The sequence below is a fragment of the Notolepis coatsorum genome, assembly GCF_963971535.1.
Source record: "Notolepis coatsorum genome assembly, contig: SCAFFOLD_417, whole genome shotgun sequence".
Lineage (NCBI taxonomy): Eukaryota > Metazoa > Chordata > Actinopteri > Aulopiformes > Paralepididae > Notolepis > Notolepis coatsorum.
Genome location: NW_028174612.1, coordinates 143,397 through 150,896, shown reverse-complemented (window position 1 = coordinate 150,896; position 7,500 = coordinate 143,397).

Below are 7,500 nucleotides of genomic sequence, written 5' to 3'. Positions count from 1 at the left end.
CCATAGCACCAGACATCCTCCCATTCCTAACTGCAACCATCAACTCCTCACTCAACTCGGGGGTGGTCCCCACCTCCCTAAAACAAGCCAGAGTCACGCCCCTCATAAAAAAACCATCCCTGAACCCTACCGTCATAGGCAACTACCGTCCTGTCTCTCTTCTCTCCTTCCTTTCTAAAACACTTGAACGTGCTGTATCCAACCAACTTACTGCTTATCTCTTACAGAATGACCTCCTAGACCCTAATCAGTCAGGCTTCAGGACTGGTCACTCCACAGAGACAGCCCTCATTGCGGTCACAGAGGCACTTCACTTAGCAAAAGCGAAAGGCCTCTCCTCTGTCCTGATTCTCCTAGATCTATCTGCAGCCTTCGACACAGTCAACCACCAGATCCTCCTCGCGGCCCTCGCAGGAATGGGAGTGGCTGGCTCTGCGCTGACATGGTTGTCATCATACCTCAATGACCGCTCCTACCAAGTGTCATGGAGAGGGACCCTGTCGGCCACCCGCCCCCTGCGGACGGGTGTCCCCCAGGGCTCGGTTTTAGGACCCCTTCTCTTCTCCCTCTACACTAAATCACTGGGTAACATTATCACGTCTCATGGCTTCTCCTACCACTGTTATGCCGACGATACTCAACTCTTCCTCTCCTTCCCTCCCTCAGATATCCACGTCTCTGAGCGGATCTCGGCCTGTCTGTCCGACATCTCCGCCTGGATGACGACCAACCACCTCAAACTGAACCTAAGCAAAACAGAATTGCTCCACCTGCCGGCCAAATCCTCCCCCCTGACCGACCTTTCCATCACAGTCGAGAATGCAGCTGTGACCGCGTCCCCGACCGCCAAGAACCTTGGTGTTGTCCTCGACGACCAGTTGAACTTCTCTGCTCACATCGCAGCGACAACCAGAACCTGCCGATTCCTCCTGAGCAACGTCAGAAGGATACGCCCCTTCCTGACAAAAGAAGCCACCCAACTCCTCGTCCAATCAACAGTCATCTCCCGCCTCGACTACTGCAACGCACTGCTCGCTGGCCTCCCGGCCACTGCCACTAAGCCTCTTCAACTCATTCAGAACGCAGCGGCCCGCCTGATCTCAAACCTACCGAAGTCGGCCCATGTCACCCCACTTCTTAGGGACCTGCACTGGCTCCCCATTGCTGCACGAATCCGCTTCAAGGCCCTCGACCTAGCATACCGTGCGGCAAAGGGAACTGCTCCCGCCTACCTCCGGTCAATGGTCTCTAACTACACACCCTCAAGACCCCTACGCTCTGCATCTTCTGGCCGCCTCAGACCTACTCCTATCCAAGCTCCGGGAGGGTCATCAAAGAGAAGTCGCCTATTCTCAGTCCTTGCCCCACAATGGTGGAATGAACTACCCACCCCAGTTAGGACAGCCGAAACACGTCCAATCTTTCGCCGTCGACTAAAGACGCACTTCTTCAACCATTATCTGAATTAAAAAAAAAAAAAAAAAAAATCTAACCCTAACTAACCATACTGTCATGCACTTGTCCTAATAAACTAACCTACACTGTAGCACTCAACACTTTGATGAACATTGTTACTCAGCTGATAGAGTTGTGCTCTTCCTGATGGCTTGTCGTACAGAACTTGTAAGTCGCTTTGGATAAAAGCGTCAGCTAAATGACTAAATGTAAAATGTAAATGTAATGTACTACTACTACTACTACTACTACTACTACTACTACTACTACTACTACTACTACTACTACTACTACTACTACTACTACTACTACTACTACTACTACTACTACTACTACTACTACTACTACTACTACTACTACTACTACTACTACTACTACTACTACTACTACTATTACTACTACTACTGTAACTGTGGCCATTATATGGTTTCATCATTTATGTTATTTCAGTTTAAGTGTAATATTTGAGAATGTATTTATGTTTCATTTCTTATTTTCTTTATTATTTAATTTGCTACAATTTATAATATATTCATTTTGACGTCTGGTCATATGTGGTGTCCCGTTAGGCTGCTGTTGTGTTGTTACATTTGGGTCTGATTAAGACACCTGCGAGCAAGCGGCAGGGATGTTGGGAGACTGGGACTCATTAAAACACCTGCGAGCAAGCAGCAGGACAGAGACGAGTTGTACAGGCTCTCTAGATTCGAAGAGTGTACGACTATGTGTAGTGTACCACTAAGACTGTTACCAAGAACAGAAGAACAAGACCCCTTTGTTATGTAGCATGCAGCCAACGAGGTAATTAATGTTTGTTTGTATTTTGCTTTTCTGATGTATTGTTTTCATATCGTGTATATTATTGTTTGTGTTGACCTGACGCAACGTATATGTTTCTGTTTAAGTTTTCACGGTGGATTGGAGGACCAAGCCTTGAATAAACCCGTTGAAAGGAAACCACTTGTGTCTGCAGTGCTTGAAGGAGTTACAGTGAAAACTCGACTGTTCATCGATGCAAGTGGGCGATGAAGCAAGTCCAAGTTTAAGGCCGGCGTCCAGCGGACCTTCCCCGACAATTGTTTGCTGCGCTGCCTGCGCGCCGACATCAAAGGACAGATGAGTCACAAACAATACGCACTACACGCATAAACACAAAGAAGTAAGAAGATGCACACAGTATAATGAGCAGCGTTTCAAGATAAAGCCATAAAGGACTTGGACATTATAAGTTAAGAGTGGTCAGGTCAAGAAGAGGGCTTTGTAAACGTTTCTATAATATATTTGACTGAATTCTAATTACTGTGGTGTGCGTGCTAAAAACGTTTTGACTTATTTGCCTATATAATTTAACTGAAGCTAACCATTTGTACACATTAAGGTGTCAACGTTAAAGTATAAATATTTTCTGATTGAATTCATTTCTAATTTAAAGTGTGTTTTGGAAATTATAACCTATAAAAGGCACGTATAATTTATAGGTGAAGGCTATTATTGGCATCTAATATTTATGTTCCTAAGCGTTCTGAAGCGCTTAATATATATATGTGTAGGTTATTTTGAAAGCCAATTGAATTAAGCAATTTGATTTGCTCGGAGAGTACTGCATTTAATTCAAATTTGAGTACAAAACAGGCTAAAGGTTTAAAGGTGTATTTACTATTTTTTCTTTACAAATTTTGGTCAATTTAAAGTAGTGATTTACAATGACAGAGCCAATTAGGCCTGCAATTGAAGTAGGGGACAGTGTTAGGGATAGTGCAAATTCCCAAGACCGACCTGAAGAAGGTCAGGAAGAAGGTGCTGAAGCCCAGCAAGAGGTACCAAAACGATCTCAAAGAACCAGAACTCTAACAGAGAAGGGTAAAGCAATGCAGGAGGATAAGATCAAAGCGCTTCAACAAAGATTTAATTACATTTACAATAAATGGAGGACACAAGTTAAATCTTCTAAAGGTCCGTTATCACAATCAACAGAACATTTGTCTAATGAGCTGCTTACTGATATCATTACAGATGTCACAGGTCTTTCTAATGATGTGCAGCATATTTATGATGCACTACGTGACATCTCAACTCCAGACCAGGACACGCGTCTAAGAGTGGATCTGTGTGCAGGGATTTCTGAGATAATTGTGTCCAGAGCCACATTTAGACTGGGGGGAAGTGTGTTAGAAGAAGGAGAGAAAGAGTGGCCAGAAGCAGGCTCTCTCTTTGACTCAAGCACCTATAAATCTGGTTCTGCCACTTCTTCCAGGAAAAGTGCTTATAAATCTGGTTCTGCCACTTCTTCCAGAAAAGGCACCTCAGTGCATTCAAGCAGTTCTTCTGTAAAGCGACGAGATGCTGTCGCTGATGCTGCTGCAAGCCAAGCTGTTCTGGAAGTGTTAAAAGAACAAGAAAAAGAACAATTGGAAATGCAGTGCCTAGAAGCAGAAGCTAAAAAGAAGATAGCTGAGCAAGAGGCAGCGGGCATAAAGCGTCGTTTAGAGCGTCGTTTAGAACAAGAGGAAGAGGAAGCTAAAATTAAAGCTCAACTGGAAGAAGAACATGGAGCTATACAAAGGACTCTGGAGGAAAAGCGGAGAAAGATACAGCATTTGGAGGCAGTGAAAGGTCTTAATGCAGCACAAGCAAGAATTCTTGTGTACGATCAAGTGGAGGCCACAGAAGAAGAGCGGAAAGACGTACTAGAACATGAGAGGGTAGCAGACAACAAAGTGCCTGCTCCCACAAGTCCTCTGTCCCTGTATACGTCTCCCGTACCACAAGTTGTGACCACCTCCTCAAATGACAGTACAGCAGAGCTTGTTAAGATGCTGGCAGGTGCTTTGAGTGTCAACAGAATTCCAATTCCTGAACCTTCATCATTCAGTGGGGACCCATTGAAATACAATGACTGGAAACTTTCCTTTGAAATACTGATTGATCAGAAGAGCATTGAAGACAAGGAGAAGATATACTACCTCCGTAGGTATGTAAGTGGACAAGCTAAGAAAGCACTTGATGGCTATTTCTTACTCGGAACCAAATCTGCCTATGTTGCAGCATGGAAGACTTTGGAGGAGAGATATGGTAATCCATTTACAATAGCAAAAGCATACAGAGACAAGCTCCAAGCATGGCCCAAGATGGGATCTAAGGACAGCTTTGAGCTCAGAGAGTTTGCAGACTTTCTCAGGAGTTGTGAGGCTGCCATGGTCAACATCAAGGCATTGGACATTTTAAATGACTGTAATGAAAACAGGAAAATTCTTTTAAAGTTGCCTGATTGGCTAACAGCGAGATGGAACAGGATGGTTATCCAAGAAGAAGAAGAGCGTAACCAATTCCCCTCCTTCAGCCAATTTGTAAAGTTTCTGACAAGAGAAGCGAAAATTGCCTGCAACCCTGTTACATCACTACAGTCACTAAAACAAGGTGAGACTGAAAAACCAAAAAGCCCAAGATATCAAAGCTTTGAAGCAAAGGCACTGACCACATGTTCCAATGAAAAGACTGTCATCATAACATGCATTTTCTGTGAGAAGTACGGGCATACTTTGCATAAATGCAGGAAGTTCATGGAGATACCTGTTACAGACAGAATCAAATTTGTTCAAGCTGAAAAGCTATGCTTTGGTTGTCTCAAGTCTGGTCACTACTCAAAGAGCTGCAACAGTAGGAATGTGTGCGACGTGTGCCACAAGCAACATCCTACATGTCTGCATGAGGAGCGAGCCAAAGAAGGACAAAGACTACCACAAGCCAAGCTAAATGAAGACAAGCCAAGTACAAGTCAACAATGGTACAAAGAAAGACCTCAATCGACACAATGCAAAGAAACAACCACAAACTCTACTTCACATAGAGTAATACTTCATGAAGCTAACACACAAACAACTGCAATAATTCCTGTGTGGCTTTCATCCACGACTCAACCAACACAAGAAGTCCTTGTTTACGCTCTGTTGGATTCTCAAAGCGACACAACCTTTGTTATAAGGGAAGTAGCAGAAGCGTTGGAATCAACCAAAGTCAAGGTCAAAGTCAAGCTCTCTACTATGACCTCAAGAACCACAGTAGTAAGCTCTGAAAGAATAGACAACTTACAAATCCGTGGCTTTTACTCTGGTAAGAAGATATTGTTACCACCAGTCTATACTCGGGATTTCATTCCAGCCAACAGAACACACATACCAACAGATGGAACTGCAAAAGCGTGGTCCCATCTAGAGCACCTCCAAGGAAAGATTGCACCTATGCAGGACTGTAAAGTGGGTCTGCTCATTGGGTACGACTGCTCACAAGCCCTGCTTCCAAGGGAAGTTGTGTCTGGCGAAGAAAGTCAGCCTTATGCACAGCGTACAGACCTTGGATGGAGTATTGTTGGCAATGGGAATCCCTGCGTAGACTACGGCGACGCCATCGGAATCAGCCATCGCATAGTATTGAGACGAGTAACAGCAGGTGTGAAACGTTCTGTTAATCTCAAGACTGAAGTACACTATGTGAGCCGAACCCAAGTGAAAGAAATGACTCCCTCAGACATAAGAGTTCTTGAACCAGACTTCTCAGAAAGAACTGGAGAACATGACCCTGTGTCTCAAGAACATATCAAGTGCCTGTCGAAGTTGAGAGAGACCATCACGCAAAAGAACAATGGTCACTACGACATACCGTTACCATTCAAAGAAAGGGAAAGGAAAAGAAAAGGGAAAAGAAAAAAGAAGAAAAAACGACCTGTCGGAGAACTTAAGGTGGGAGAAATTAAGGAAGATGATTCTGAACTCCACAAGGCTTTTGTGTGCAACACTAAAGCAAAGGAAAACAGATCATCATTGGATCGCCTACAGAGATTCTCGAATGTGTCAAGTGTAGAAAGTACAGAAGATGTACTGAAGGACAAAGAGGGGGTGACTTACCACAAGATCGGAAGCAACTCCACCCTTCACTTACGCTGGCATAGACTGCTTGGCATAGACTGCTTTAATCCGATCCATGTTAGAGAAGGAAGGAAGGATCTCAAAGGATATGGTCTCTTACTTACATGTCTATGTTTAAGGGCCATACACGGGGTCAGATGGTAGGGTGAGAAAATTGAAATTGCTGGTGAGTGACACCACCGTTGACAAAAAAGGGAAACCTACAACTAAAAGAGTGTTCCTTGATAGACCTGTACAGAAGGTTGTAACGCTACTCGAAGCAGACTAATTTAATGTTTTGCCTAAAACTTATGTTAATAATGATACTTACATTTAGTCATTTAGCTGACGCTTTTATACATGGCGACTTACAAGTTCTGTACAAGTCCCCAGGAGGGGCACAACTAGCAGCTGAATGACCACAAGAAATATTTAATTTAGAAGATAACCAAATTATGTTCAGAGAAATCCCACGTGTGTGCGATTTGGTGGGAGTGTAACTGTGGCCATTATATGGTTTCATCATTTATGTTATTTCAGTTTAAGTGTAATATTTGAGAATGTATTTATGTTTCATTTCTTATTTTCTTTATTATTTAATTTGCTACAATTTATAATATATTCATTTTGACGTCTGGTCATATGTGGTGTCCCGTTAGGCTGCTGTTGTGTTGTTACATTTGGGTCTGATTAAGACACCTGCGAGCAAGCGGCAGGGATGTTGGGAGACTGGGACTCATTAAAACACCTGCGAGCAAGCAGCAGGACAGAGACGAGTTGTACAGGCTCTCTAGATTCGAAGAGTGTACGACTATGTGTAGTGTACCACTAAGACTGTTACCAAGAACAGAAGAACAAGACCCCTTTGTTATGTAGCATGCAGCCAACGAGGTAATTAATGTTTGTTTGTATTTTGCTTTTCTGATGTATTGTTTTCATATCGTGTATATTATTGTTTGTGTTGACCTGACGCAACGTATATGTTTCTGTTTAAGTTTTCACGGTGGATTGGAGGACCAAGCCTTGAATAAACCCGTTGAAAGGAAACCACTTGTGTCTGCAGTGCTTGAAGGAGTTACAACTACTACCACTACTACTATTACTACTACTGCTATTACTACTACTAATATTACTACTACTACTA